Below are 14,857 nucleotides of genomic sequence, written 5' to 3' on the forward strand. Positions count from 1 at the left end.
CCGTGGGCATGGCGCCATCAGTCGGTAGCTCTAGGCACAGCAGCAGTGCCGTCGCTAAGCGACAGCAGGCGGTGCTGAAACTGCTGAGCCTAGGCGATAAAAGGCACACCGCCCAAGAGCTATTACAGGGCATTCCACATCAAAGTTGTTAACTTTGTCGCCACCCTGCTGTGTAATCCACAAAATATACTTGCAAACTTTTACCATTTAGGGATATTATTTCAGCGCTTCTTGCGCATCTGTTTACATTCCCCTCACCCGCCATATCCTAAACTTATAAGAACGCTACTACACTTGATCTTATACAAAAGGTTCTTAGAAGTGCTGTTTGGGGAGTAGCCTAGAGACAGGGGCTTGGATTGGCAAAAGCTCGCCTGGCTGCAGAGCGCCAGCTCCATCCCAAGATCCAACTAACATAGTTGCAGCACCTTTAATCTACTACTAGTTCACTGCCTCCATAATAATAATAATAATAATCTTTATTTATATAGCGTCATCATATTCTGTAGCGCTTTACAAATCATAGGAAACAAATACAAATGTAATGTAACAGAGCACAACATTTGTATGGAACAACAGGAGTGAGGTCCCTGCTCGCCAGAGCTTACGGTTTATGAAGATGATGGGGTAACACGAGGTAAAAGAATATTTAATGGTCAAGCCATTCTTCTTAGGGAATAGAAAAAAATATAATAAATGGAATTGCTGTCGCTTGAACCACTCAGCCGTCATCTTATATACCAGGTCCAGGGTGAATGGGACTGCAGAGAAGTCTGGTGCCTGTTGGTTGCTGGATAACAGATGGGAGGACGACACAGGACGGGTTAGTAGAAGAGTTAAAACTTCATGCAGTTAATGAGTGTTATAGGCTTGCCTAAAGAAATGGGTTTTAAGAGCACGTTTGAAACTTTGGAGGTTAGGTATTAGTCTGATAGTCCAGGGCAGAGCATTCCATAGAATTGGTGCAGCTCTAGAGAAGTCTTGGAGACGCGAGTGGGAGGTCCGCACTAGGGTAGAGGTTAATCTAAGATCACTGGCGGATCTAAGAGCACGGGTTGGGCGATAGACTGAGATAAGAGAGGAGAGGTAGGGGGGTGCAGCATTATACAGAGCTTTATGGATGAGGGTTATTATTATTTTAAACTGTATTCGAAAGGAGACTGGCAGCCAGTGCAGCGACTGGCATGAACTGTAAGCATACATGGTCCCCTTATCAAACGAGCTGTGTCAGGCAGAATTTTGGGTTGTTTTCATGGCTTCCATGTTAACTTTGTCGCCACCCTGCTGTGTAATCCACAAAATATACTGGCAAACTTTTATCATGTACCGATATTATTTGAGCGCTTCTTGCTCACCTCCTTTGGTTCCTCTCTGACACCCATTGGTTTGAAGCCTGAGTCCAATTAGGGTATGTCGCCATGCCACTCTCTAGCCTGCTGCCGCTGCCTCTGCCTCTGCATGCCGTCCCCTATAGTGTCAGGGTCAATTATTGGATGTTTTACATGCTATCTAGCTTCATTCTGTCACTCTGTCATGGCCATGCTGTTGCCCATAATTTCGGCATAATGGTGTGATTAAGCAGCCTCAGAGGCATCCATGCATGCTGCCCCTGCTGTTTCCTGTCCATTTCCGTGGTGTTTCCATCCTTTTCTGAGGTTCCCAGGTGTTTGGCCAAGCTTCCCTGTGCAGAGCCTTGGTCCCCTTGAAAAATGCTCGAGTCTCCCATTGACTTCAATGGGGTTCGTTATTCGAGACGAGCACTCGAGCATCGGGAAAAGTTCGTCTCGAATAACGAGTACCCGAGCATTTTAGTGTTCGCTCATCTCTACTTAAAATGCTTGTAATAAACATTGTAATAAACAATATATGCACAGTTTGTTTACATAGAACACTATTTTTGTTCCCTCTACCAGGGAACATGGCGGCTGCACATATTTCAACCGGTGATGGCCACAATCGGTGCGTCCAAACCCCCCACCCCCACCGCAGCCATCACTGGTGGCCCCCCAGGAGCCAGTATCACCTGCCGTCCGGCCAGTATGTCTTTTGCAGGAGGGCTGGGCAGCAAATGGAAACTAACAAATAACCAAACTAATTGAAAACCCATATATAGACGACTTCATACAACCAACAGACACATCCATACCGACTCACAAGACAACTTACACAGACAAGGGGAGACAGAAGGAAGGGAGGGGGAGGGGAAAGCATCTAGTCACATAGCAACCGATTATGGACCACTTATCCAAATAGCAAACTGTGGGTTGTCCTATAATGAGACCCATGGTAGACATCGCAAATGGAATTGGTGCCCGGCATCAAGCTGATAATCATCCAGCAACCCCATCTCCTCCATCCTCAAGATATATGCCATTTCCGCAGACCACATTGCCCTAGAAGGGGGTGTAGTCGACTTCCATCTGGGAATTACACACCTTATTGCAATAACAAAATGCCTCAGAAGCCCTAATCTGACTTTCTTATATGAGCCAGAGTACATGGAGAGAAGAGCTACGGCTGGACTACAGGGGATGGAGGAAGATATCAGTTTATCGTGAAGTGAAAGAACTGCATTCCACAGATCCTTAACTCTAGGGCAAGCTCACCAAATGTGGAGCATCGTCCCCTCCTCCACCCCACATCTCTAGCTCCTATCAGACACTGAGGGGTAGAACTTGTGTAATACAAACAGTGTCCTGTACCATTGCGACAAAATCTTGTAACCCGTCTCCTGTAACAGACAAGAAATCGAAGCCTTATGAGTAAACACCATAGATCTAGACCACTCCTCCTCTGAAAAAGCCTGCTGGCACTCTCTTCCTCAAGTTTTCTGAAATCTAGTTTTGAGCAGGGACTTGCAAAAACTATTGACTTAATGCAGACATAGCCATCTGCGGTCCCTGGGCATGTTTTGCAACAATATGTCACCCATAGATCCTAGACTCGCTGAGGACAACATGACGAACTTGGATTACTGGGCTGTCCAGAACTGTTAGGAATAGAGGGTCTGTCTAACCTAGTGGGAAGTCTGGATTATAGGACAGAGACGAAAGCGGTCCAGGACGAGAGGAAGCCAATCCCCTGCGGATCAGCCCATCCCATACTTGCACAACGACATTAAATAGGGGAGATAGAAGCAGTCACCCTGAAAGTGGACCAGGAGGAATCCACAAAGCTGTTAAAATCGTGGAAGAATTGCTAGCAGTCTCAATTTCTACCCACAGGCTATGCCGGTTAAGAACGCAAGAAAGCATCGTGGCACAGGGCAAAATCTGGAAGACTTACACCCAACTTTGGCCTAGAAAAGGTATATAAAGATAGCCGCGATCTCGATGTCCCCCAGACAAACCTCATGGCCAGAGAATGTAGTTTACACAGAAAGGAGCTGGGAACCCACGGAACTGTTTGAAACACATCCAAAATTTTAGGGAGAATGTCCATTTTCAAGGTGTTCATCCTACCCATCTATTATAGGGGCAGCTTGGCCCACCCCGCCATATCCTTTTCCACCGAGCAAGCAGCAGAGTATAGGTAAGAGTAAATGCTTCGAAAGGGTTGGAAGGAATTAAAACCCCCAAGTACTTCATGGTCCTCAAACACCATTTGAGCAGCATGGAACTCGACAGTGAGGGTACCACCCGCTCTGGAAGATTCACATTTAGCAGTTCTGATTTACATGCATTCGCTTGGAAGGTCGAGACTACCGAGTACCTGACCAATTTTTTTTAGTGTCGCCGGGACTGGGACTGACATCTTATGTGCAGAACTGTCTATCCCAGTAATTTTGCTGGTAGCTCTGATGGCATTGGCCAGCAATTCCATGACCAAGATATACAACAATTGAGAAAGGGGGCATCCCTGACGAGTTTTATTCCGAACAGGGAAAAGTTCCCATAGGATACCATTGACCCTGATCTGGGCCCTAGGATTGTGGTACATGATCCGGGACAGCATAACAGGACCTAACCCTGTACTACGCAATCTCCAAAACATTCTTTAAAAAAGATTCTGGATCTGTAGCAATATGTTTGGCCTTGTAACCTGATATAGTTACTATTTTTAGCAGTATGTCAAAATTACTATGTAGCACAATTAACCTCAATGCTTAAATTCTTTTACTTGATTTCTGGGCAAAACAGGCTGTAAAATGGAGCAATACCTTGTATAAACCCTGTAAGACCAACAGTTTAATACTGTACATTTTTTTTGGCAAAAACAAAGTGCTGTTATAGGGAAAGTACTTGCAGCTATAAAAACATGTTGCTGTGCTCATCATGCTACAATACAAAAATATATGACATGCCGCTTACCCACTTGGCCAAGCCTGTTCAGAACTCTTTCATATCAGTAGATGAGCTGGCTGTAATGTGTGGATTCATTTTCTCAAATCGCAAGGATTTGCCAAGTTGCAAGACTTCTGGCACAGTCTACAAATAAGGCAATTGAAAACATTATTTACACTAGAGGAAATTTATATGGAGCTTTTTATTTTTAAGTTTCATGTTGCTAATTGGAGTAATTTAATTGAAAATGAGGATATTAACAGGACCGCAAAATTATATTTTGACACCAAATTCTAGTAATGTGCTGCACAAAAGATAATCCTATTTACACAATGTGAAACACTTGGTCATGACCGATATCAATATGCTTTATTCTTTGCTGCCAGAGGGAGGTAAAAAGGATAACTGTCAGGCAATTATATTTTAGCGTGTGTAAAATTTCACTGATAGATATAGGACATCTATTACAGTATTCCTAGTTTCTTTTATGTGGTCTAACCCCATAAATAATGTTATAGTCTGTGAATTGGCAACACTAATTTGTACTTTTGATCTGAATCACAAAACAACTGCCATAAAAAGCAATTTTAGTAGTAAAACCTGCATGACATCGGGTTACAAACTCCCATCAAGTACAGTTTGTATTCCAAAAATATGTATTTATTCCTGTCAGGTGTACACCATCAAAGTGTCAATCTAAATTCAAGCCATTAGGAAGGGGGAGTAGAAGGGAAAAGTAGCAGACCAAAATATAACTTTTAGTGAACTTTGTTAAAATATGGACAAAACATAAAGACATAAAATCCAAATAGGGTAGAGTGAATATGTCATATAGTCCACAAGAAGAAACCCAGTCAAATTGATAGGTGCACTGTCCCTTAATTCTTTCTGTGGATAAAAGGAGATGTACTATTACATAATAAGGGGAAAATATTGATTCTTTATTATCTATGTGTCCTACAGACTTGTGCTTAATGGTTGGGTTTACACACTGTTTGTTTGACCAAGACTGTATGCTAACAAACAAAGCTGTATAGAGATAGGCAGTAATGGTCTTTCTGCCTTCTTAGTGTATCTTCATTTTAGCTTAAGCTGCATGATTGACCATATCCTGCTATAATGTGCATATTTTTTAAAATAATAAGCACATTTATAATGTGCTTATTATTTAAAAATAATAAGATTTACGGCAAAGAGGACTGGATTAAGTGTGACACGCAAGGCACCTCTGCGTGGGTCTTGCATGACACAACTCCTTTTACATATGTCCACAGATCAGGATTCCCAGCAACAGAGTTGGACTGCGGGTTCAAGGACCCACCAAATGTTGCATAGAAATATTACCTGTACACTCTTAGGCCACTTTCACATGATGCGTTTTCATTGGAATTAAATATGCGCTGCAGATATCCTAGGTAAAATGTATCACAAAATACTTTGGTATCAATGTTGGTAAACCAAGTGTTTATCTTTGTTTAAAAAAAAAACACTTTTTGCTTCTTACTGGAAATGAGCAGTAACGTCTAAACAATTATACGTTTAGGGAAATGTGCTTGAAATACGTTCTAAAACACAAGTCAAGTGTGACATGTAAACATGGTTTGCGGTCTAGCATTCGGTAGGACTTTTTATTAGAATCAATCTGTGCCTTTGCCAGCTTCCCCTAACACTAGGACACATTTACTAAGAGTTGTGCAACTAAGAATGTGTTTGCCTGTGTATAATGCAGGGTGCGCCACAAAGTGTTGCGTGCGCGAGAATATGTCTCAGACACTTATTAAATACCTGTGCAAACAGTTTGCACTAAAAAGAACAGGCAAACTCTGACAGAAAACTGGTGCACAGCCCTTAATAAATGTGGGCCACGGTGTAGCTCCTTCATATTGAAGTCCCCTTATCTCGTGGGCCTGGATTATCTCTACTTTATAGTGTGTCCCCCTCCCCTCAACCTGTTGGCCCCCTCTCCTCCTCCTTTCTTTATTCCAAACAATAATAAACCTCAGATATTCATCCCTCCCCAGCAGCTCTAACATGACATGATGACATCATCACACGGCACCTGCTGCATCTGGGGGAACAGTGATGATGAAGAGCTCTCTGCGCCATAATCTTATTCAACATAGAGTTTAAGTCCTGACGCTGTAGGGGTGGAGTCCACAGTGGCAGGGCCCTCCGTTTTTTTTCAATGGGACACCCATGGGCCCCTCACTCAAGTGCTCGGCTTCATCTCTGGAAATCAAAGTTGCACGAACCTTTGCACTTTCTTGATCCACAGTCATGGCCATAAGTTTTGAGAATGATACAAATGTTAAAGGGGTATTCTCATCTGGGCACTCACATTCAGTTTCATTAATCTGCCATATGTAAACATTTCTTCAATTGGATGTTATTAAAAAATATGTTCCTGTGTGAAAATAATTTCTCCTAAATGTAGTGATATGGTCCCTTAGAAACGAGATAGCTTCCTCGGATACGGCCACCTGATGGATTGAGTGCAGAAAGAAACAAAAGGTTTTTGTATATGAAATGTCCGGGAGTTACTACATGTCCCACAGCCGTCCTGTGGTAATGATTGCTGAAGCCAGGTGGTCCGGCAGGACTCTATAGCGCATGTCTGGCCACCACTGTCAGAGTGTGACGTTGTCGTATCCGAGGAAACTATCTGGTTTCTATGGGACAACATGGCTACATTATGAGAAATTATCTTCACACAGGAACATTTTTTTAATTAACATCCAATTGAAGAAATGTTTACATAAGACAAATGAATTTAATTAAATGTAAATGCCCAGATGGGAATACCCCTTTAATTTTTACAAAGTCTACTGCATCAGCTTTATAATGGCAATTTGTATATACTCCAGAATGTTATAAAGAGTGATCAGCTTAACAGCAATTAATTGCAAATTCAATATTTGCCTAGAAAATGAACTTTTTCCCCCCAAAACACATTTCAACGTCATTGCAGGACTGCCTTAAAAGGAGCAGCTAACATCATTTCAGTGATTGCTCCATTAACACAGGTGTGGGTGTTGATGAGGACAGGGCTGGAGATCAATCTGTCATGATTAAATAAGAATCACTCCACTGCACACTTTAAAAGGAGGCTGGTGCCTGGTATCATTGTTTCTCTTCTGTTAACCATGGTTATCTCTAAAGAACCTGTGCAGTCATCATTTCACTGTACAAAACTGGCCTAACAGGGAAGAGTATCGCAGCTAGAAAGATGGCACCTCAGTCAACAGTCTATTGCATCATCAAGGAATTCAAGGAGGGAGGTTCCATTGTTGCCAAAAAGGCTCCAGGGCGCCCAAGAAGGACCAGCAAGTACCAGGACCGTCTCTTAAAAGTGTTTCAGCTTGGGGATCAGGCTACCAGCAGTGCAGAGCTTGCTCAGGAATGGCAGCAGGCAGGTGTGAGTGCATCTGCATGCACTGTGAGGCGGAGACTCTTGGAGCAAGGCCTGGTGTCAAGGAGGTCAGCAAAGAAGCCACTTCTTTACAGAAAAAACATCAGGGACAGACTGATGTTCTGCAAAAGGTACAGGGAGTGGACTGCTGAAGACTGGGCTAAAGTCATTTTCTCTGATGAATCCCCTTTCCAATTATTTGGAACATCTGGAAAACAGCTTGTTCGGAGAAGACAAGGTGAGCAATACCACCAGTCTTGTCTCATGCCAACTGTAAAGCATCCTGCAAACATTCTTGTGTGGGGTTGCTTCTCAGCCAAGGGAATCGTCTCTCTCACAGTCTTGCCTAAAAACACATCCATGAATAAAGAATGGTACCAGAGTGTCCTCCAAGAGCAACTTCTCCCAACCGTCCAAGAGCAGTTTGGTGAGCAACAATGCCTTTTCTAGCATGATGGAGCACCTTGCCATAAAGCAAAGGTGATAACTAAATGGCTCAGGGAACAAAACATAGAGATTTTGGCTCCATGGCCTGGAAACTTCCCAGACAAACAAAAACCAACAAATTGTGACAAAATGATTGTGCAAGAATGGACTGCTATCAGTCAGGATTTGGTCCAGAAGGTGATTGAGAGCTGCCAGGGAGAATTGCAGAGGTCCTGAAGAAGAAGGGTCAACACTGCAAATATTGACTTGCTGCATTAACTCATTCTGTCAATAAAAGCTTTTGTTACTCATAATATGATTGTACTTGTATTTCTGTATGTGATAAAACATCTGACAAACACACATAAAAACCAGAGGGCAACAGATCATGTGAAAATATAATATTTGTGTCATTCTCAAAACTTATGGCCATGAGACAGCCACATTCTTGATGCATTGAAATGTGGCTTAGTGTGTACAATATACATCTCTGATCCATTTTTAATAGATAAGTGGTTATTATTTATTTATAGAGCACAACTAATTACACGGTGCTGTACAATCAGTAAGGGGTCACATACATTACATTAAGACAAAAACATGTGCAAGTACAAAAAATTACAGGAAACACGTGGGAGGCAGGGTGGAAACACAAAGTGTAGGAGCAGAGTAATGCAGTTGTTTGAAAGGTGGGGGACAGTCTGACACATTTTGGTGGAAACTTCCAGTCTATGGGGGATGCATGGGAGAAGTCCTGGAGACAGTTTTAAGAAGAGCTCAAGGTAATAGAGTGAAGCAGAAGGCTGATGAGGAACACAGATTACATGTGGAACAATATGGGTTGATGAGTTCAGAGAAATAGGGAGGGGACTGGGTATGGGCAGCTTTGTAAGTTGTGGTTAGTATTTTAACCGGTTCGCGACCGCCCGCCGTGTATTCACGGCGGCGGTGGCGTCGCGCTGCATGGACAGGGCTCACGGGCTGAGCCCTCTCCATAGCCGGTAAGTCTTTGCTGCATATTGCAGCAAAAGCTTACCGGTAACATCCGCGATCGGTGCTAGCATCGATCGCGGGTGTTTTCACAGCGTGGGCTGCCGGCAAAGCTGCTTACCTGGGATCGCCGCTCCTCGTGACGTCATTGGGGGGCGGCGATCTGTCTCCATGGTAGCCTCGGGTCTTCCGAAGACCCGAGGCTATTTCGTTTTAACCCCTTCATTACAATGTGCTGATAGCACATTGTAATGAATGAGGAAGAAAATCCCCATATACTGCCATACTGTAGTATGGCAGTATATGATAGGATCGATCAGACAACCTAGGGTTAAAGTACCCTAGGGAGTCTGAAAAATAATATAAATAAAAAAAAGTAAAAAAAAAAAAATTATAATAAAAAAAACTAAAATTTCAAATCACCCCCCTTTCCCTAGAACTGACATAAATATAAATAAACAGTAAAAATCATAAACACATCAGGTATCGACGCGTCCGAAAATGCCCAATCTATCAAAATATGATAACGGTTTTTCAATGCGTTTAACCCCATAACGGAAAATAGCGCCCAAAGTCGAAAATGGCACTTTTTTGCCATTTTGAAAAATCTAAAAAAATCTATAAAAAGTGATCAAAAGGTTGCACAGTCCTAAAAATGATATCATTGAAAATATTATCAAATTTTGCAAAAAATGACACCACCCACAGCTCCGTTCACCAAAGTATAAAAAAGTTATTAGCGCCAGAAGTTGGCAAAATCTAAAAAATTATTTTTGTACAGGAGGTTTTAATTTTTGTAAATGTATGAAAACATTGTAAAACCTATACAAATTTGGTATCCCCTTAATCGTAGCGACCCAAAGAATAAAGTAGACATGTCATTTGGGGCGCTCAGTGAAAGACGTAATATCCAAGCCCACAAGAAAATGGCGCAAATGCTTTTTTTCACCATTTTCATTGCATTTGGAATTTTTTTCCCGCTTCCGAGTACATGGCATGGAATATTTAATACCATCATTATGAAGTGCAATTTGTTACGCAGAAAACAAGCCATCACACAGCTCTTTACGTGTAAAAATAAAAAAGTTATAGATTTTTGAAGGTGGGGAGTGAAAAATGGACATGAAAAAGGGCCCGGTCCTTAACCGGTTAAACTGAATTCTCTGTGCAATGGATAAACTGTGGAGAGACTGGCAGAGCGGAGACGGATGGATTAGCTGGGCAGTACAATTAAAAATAGATTGGAGGGATGTTAGAGAGTTTTCTGGAGAATAGAATAATATTGCAGTAGTCCAAGCAGGAGATGATGAGAGCATCAAGTTTGGTTAGGTTGGATTAAGTATCTGTTTTCCTGGATTGACATACTGGTAAGCAGGGCCGGGACGAGGGGTTGGCAAAGGTGGGCTCCGCCCCCTACTCTAGCTACAGTCTGAGCCCGGGAGAAGACGTGACTGCAGCGTGGGAATGTAAGGTAAGGGAAGATACAGGAAGAGGCTGGAGGACAGCAGGAGGCTGGAGGACAGGAGGCCACAGGAGGAGGCTGGAAGACAGGAGAAGGCTGGAGGATGCTGATGGACAGGGGGCCACAGGAGGAGGCGAGGAGGATGGAGGACAGGAGGATGCTGGAGGACAGGAGGCCACAGGAGCAGGCTGGATGACAAGGGGCCACAGGTGGAGGCTGGAAGACAAGGGGCCACAGGAGAAGGCCGGAGGGCTGTTGGCTACAAGGGTAGGACAGGAGGCCAAAGTAAGTGGAAGATAAAAAACAGGTGCCACACTGTGAGGAGGGTGGGGGTAGGTGTACAGATAGTATGATATACAAATTTGAGATAAATAAAAGTGGAAAACCAAATGTAAAGGGAGCTTATAATTGAAGAGGGTTTTTTTTATATGTTGCCGAATTGCATTAAGGGTTATTACACAAGTCCATAGGCTGGCTGGCTATATACGGGCGGAGCAGGGGGCTGCAGTATATATATTGGTTAGCAATATACTGAGGGCATAGGCTACCTAAATACTGTGGAAGTGTGCTGGGGTTACCAGATTAACAAGGGGGAAATTATATAGAAGTATATATGAAAGTATATTGATGGGTCGCAATGTATTATATGTATATGCAGAGGGTGGAGTGTGGAAATGTTCTACAGTGGCCATAGTCACTCGGGTGGCAAATTCTGCAGAGATAAATCACGACTGGCAACAATGAGGGGACTAAAGAAAGAAGAGCGGGATGGACAAGACCAACACAGACATAGAAGGAGACAGCAGCAGCCTAACAGTAAGTAATATCGGTGCCAGAGTGCAGCCCAGATGTGCAGTACATGCCCCCGGTTCTTCTCAAGTCATTTGTCCAAAAATGCCAGGACTTGATGCTGTGAGTGGCACCTCTCTGTGTCTAAAGCGGAGTCAGCAGTTGGCTGGGCAGAGGACAAGGACACTGGAAAGGTAAGTGGATTTATTATTTTAAAATGTGGACAGTGACATATGCAGTGCTCTAATGATGAAATATGGTGGGTACTGCATAGGTTGGTGTATTAGGATTAGAGGTTATGTGGTAGCCAAGTTCTCCGAGGCTGTGGTGATGTGCAGCAAAACACATATGGGGCCACATTTAGTATTACAAACTATGTGCAGTTTGCCTGTGGAGTGTGCATAGTGTGCCAGATCAATCAAAAGTGGTGCACGGTCTTCATCAATATGGTGCCCAATGCACTAGGCCAGCGGTGGCGAATCTATGGCACGCGTGCCAGAGAGGGCACGCAGAGCCCTCAGTGCTGGCACGCGGGTCCTTTGAATTTAACTCTCGCTCCGATACTGCTAAAAGCCATGACAGAGCAGGGCGCTAACACTGCCTGCTCTGTCACACTGATGACTGCAGCGCACAGAACGGTAAGCGTCCCACCGCTGGCAGCCTGTTTTTTTGCTTAATAAGCCGTTGTTTTCATTGCTACCATTTTGAGGACTGTGTGACCTTTTGATAACTTTTTATTAATCTTTTATATGATGTAAAATGGTGTAAAAGTGGCGTTTCAGTGTGTATAGGACTGCTGCCTCTTCCTCAATGTCACACGTATGAAACAAGTATAGGAGTTTTGAAATGCGAATAAAACTCAATGGGAGGGAAGCTGCCTCTGATTGGGAATGTATCATTTTATTGATTCTAAACTAAACCGTCAGTTTTCAGGTTAAATTGCCGTACTGGCACTTTGCGATAAGTAATTAGGTTTTGGGTTGCAGTTGGGGCACTCGGTCTCTAAAAGGTTCGCCATCACTGCACTAGGCAGTTAGTATGCACCAACTTTTTTTGGTGCACCTTTAACATAGAGCAGTGATGGCGAACCTTTTAGAGCCTGAGTGCCCAAACTTCAACCAAAAGCCACTTATTTATTGCAAAGTGCCAGCGCAGCAATGAAAGCAGTAACTTATTTCTCCTTGTTCTTTGACAACTTTCATTCATTCAGCCTCCTAAAGACACCAATGCAGTTGAAAGGAGGAGGGAAAATTTGCCTATCATTGTAGGACGATTCTGTAGTAAGATTCTTTGAGTCCTGTCTGGTGAACTTCATGCTGGGGTGATGGCCTGGGTGCCCACAAAAAGGGCTCCGAGTGCCGCCTCTGGCACCAGTGCCATAGGTTCGCCACCACTGACATAGAGCGTGCCACAAAATTCTGGCGCATGGTCCGACTCAGCGGAAACACAATACTGCCGCAAACACGGCAAATGTGCAAGAAGTTTCCATGTTCTTTTCAGTGCAATGTAAGACTGATGCAAACACTTTAATTAATGTGGGTCATGGTTTTGTAATCAGCATCAACATTTTGGCTTTTAACATTAATAGTAATTACTAACAATGCCATATGGCTTAGAAAATGCAGATGCATTGGGAATGCATTGTGTGAATATAGCCTTGTTTTGGCTTAAAAAAGGGCATTAGAAAACAATTTTTTTTGTTTTACAAGTTAGTATTAGACCCTGTTTAAAGTAGATCTGGATAAGGTTGAGCCTTATCCAGTTTATTTTAAAGGAAACCTACCACCACAAATCTACCTATAAAAGGTAGATCGGGTGGTAGGTGAATCAATGGGACGTGAGGATAGCCCTTTTAAGGGCTAATCCTCACGTCCCCGCACTTTTTTGTAAACTTTTATTACCCTAATATGTTAATTTTGTTATGCGGCTACTTGGGCGTGGAGTAGCCGCATCTGAGGTTACACGAGGCGGCTACTCCACGCCCCGGTAGCCACTTTACCCCTCCTACTCACCATGTTCGGCGCGCAGCTGCTTGTAGCTGCGCGCCCTCGTCCGCCGATCCTGCCGTCTGCGCATGCGCAGAAAAAAAAGAGAGAGATGAAACTTGGAAGAAAATAATACAGGCTAGCACCAGCCTCATATTTCTAACAATGCAAGTGAAGGGTACATGGCTACAGCAGTTGGATGAATGGGACAGTAGGAAGAAACTAATTTTCTTTACTTCCTCTGTAATCTACTGGATGATTCAGGAACATAGGGAAAGAGATTTGACAATACAGTAGGTGTTTGGAGATAGCCGCTGACTTGAGAGTCCTCGTTCCACTTTCATAGTAGCTCAGTTTACAGCTTCTGTGTAATTAATATGCACACAGGCTGGTGTGTTCTGATAATTTTTTCTTTGACTAGTATGGCAAAAGGAGGGTGGGTACGCAAATGAACGAGGATTTTAGCACACCTTGCTGGTGTAAAGACACTGATAAATCTGGTGCAGTTTAAGATTATTTAACTTTGTCTTACTTTTAGATACCTTTGATAAATCTGTTCTATTGAATCCATGAACCCACCAATCCAGAAGATGTTTTAATGGTTAAAGTTAATCACTTTCCTGAAGCATTTAAGAGTCCTTTTCATTATATTGTGAGGATATTGAGTCCTTCCAGCAAAAGTGTCCAATAAAACAAAGAACCACAGGTCTATGAAATTATTTTAAATTTATTTTTAATAACCCCCCCCCCCCCCACATTAGGTCACCTGCTTCCTTTACTGCCCGCGTATTTCCATTATCTATAGCAAAGCCACATATACTGGGGCTCATCTACTAAGGGCCCGAATCGCGTTTTTCCGTCGGGTTACCCGAATATTAACGTTTTGCGCCGATTTTCCCTGAATTGCCCCGGGTTTTTGGCGCACGTGATCGGATTGTGTCGCATCGCTGCAGGCATGCACGCGACGGAAAGGGGGGTGTGGCCGTCAGAAAACCCGACGGATTCGGAAAAACCGCCGTTTTTTAAAAAAAGTGTCGCTTGACATGCACTTACCTGCACCCACGATAGGAAGGTGACCTTCCGTGAACTCCAGCGCAGCAGCGACAACTGGTGGACATCGGGCGCACTACCTTAATGAACCCCAGCCGGACCCGAATCAGCGTCCGAGAACCCGCCGCTGGATCGCGACTGGACCGGAATATACAGCCTTGAGTCCTATAAAGATCTGAGGCTGTCATGGCGACAGATTGTTCTCCCCGATGAATTCAAGGGGAGTGCTGATCTAAACCAACATAGTGGTGCCAAAACACCTCTGGTTTTCACGCCGTTAGCGCGGTTGCCGCTATCTTGGGTTAGATCGTCGCTCTCCGTGACGTCATAAAGGAGTGATGATCTGTCTTCATGATAGTCTTGGGTCTTTGTAAGATGCGAGGCTGTATATTTTCTGAAGATGTTACAAGATGATGTGCAAAATCCACATATTCTGCCATACTGCAGTATGGCAATATATGGT

The sequence above is a fragment of the Engystomops pustulosus genome, chromosome 2 (assembly GCF_040894005.1).
Source record: "Engystomops pustulosus chromosome 2, aEngPut4.maternal, whole genome shotgun sequence".
Taxonomy (NCBI): domain Eukaryota; kingdom Metazoa; phylum Chordata; class Amphibia; order Anura; family Leptodactylidae; genus Engystomops; species Engystomops pustulosus.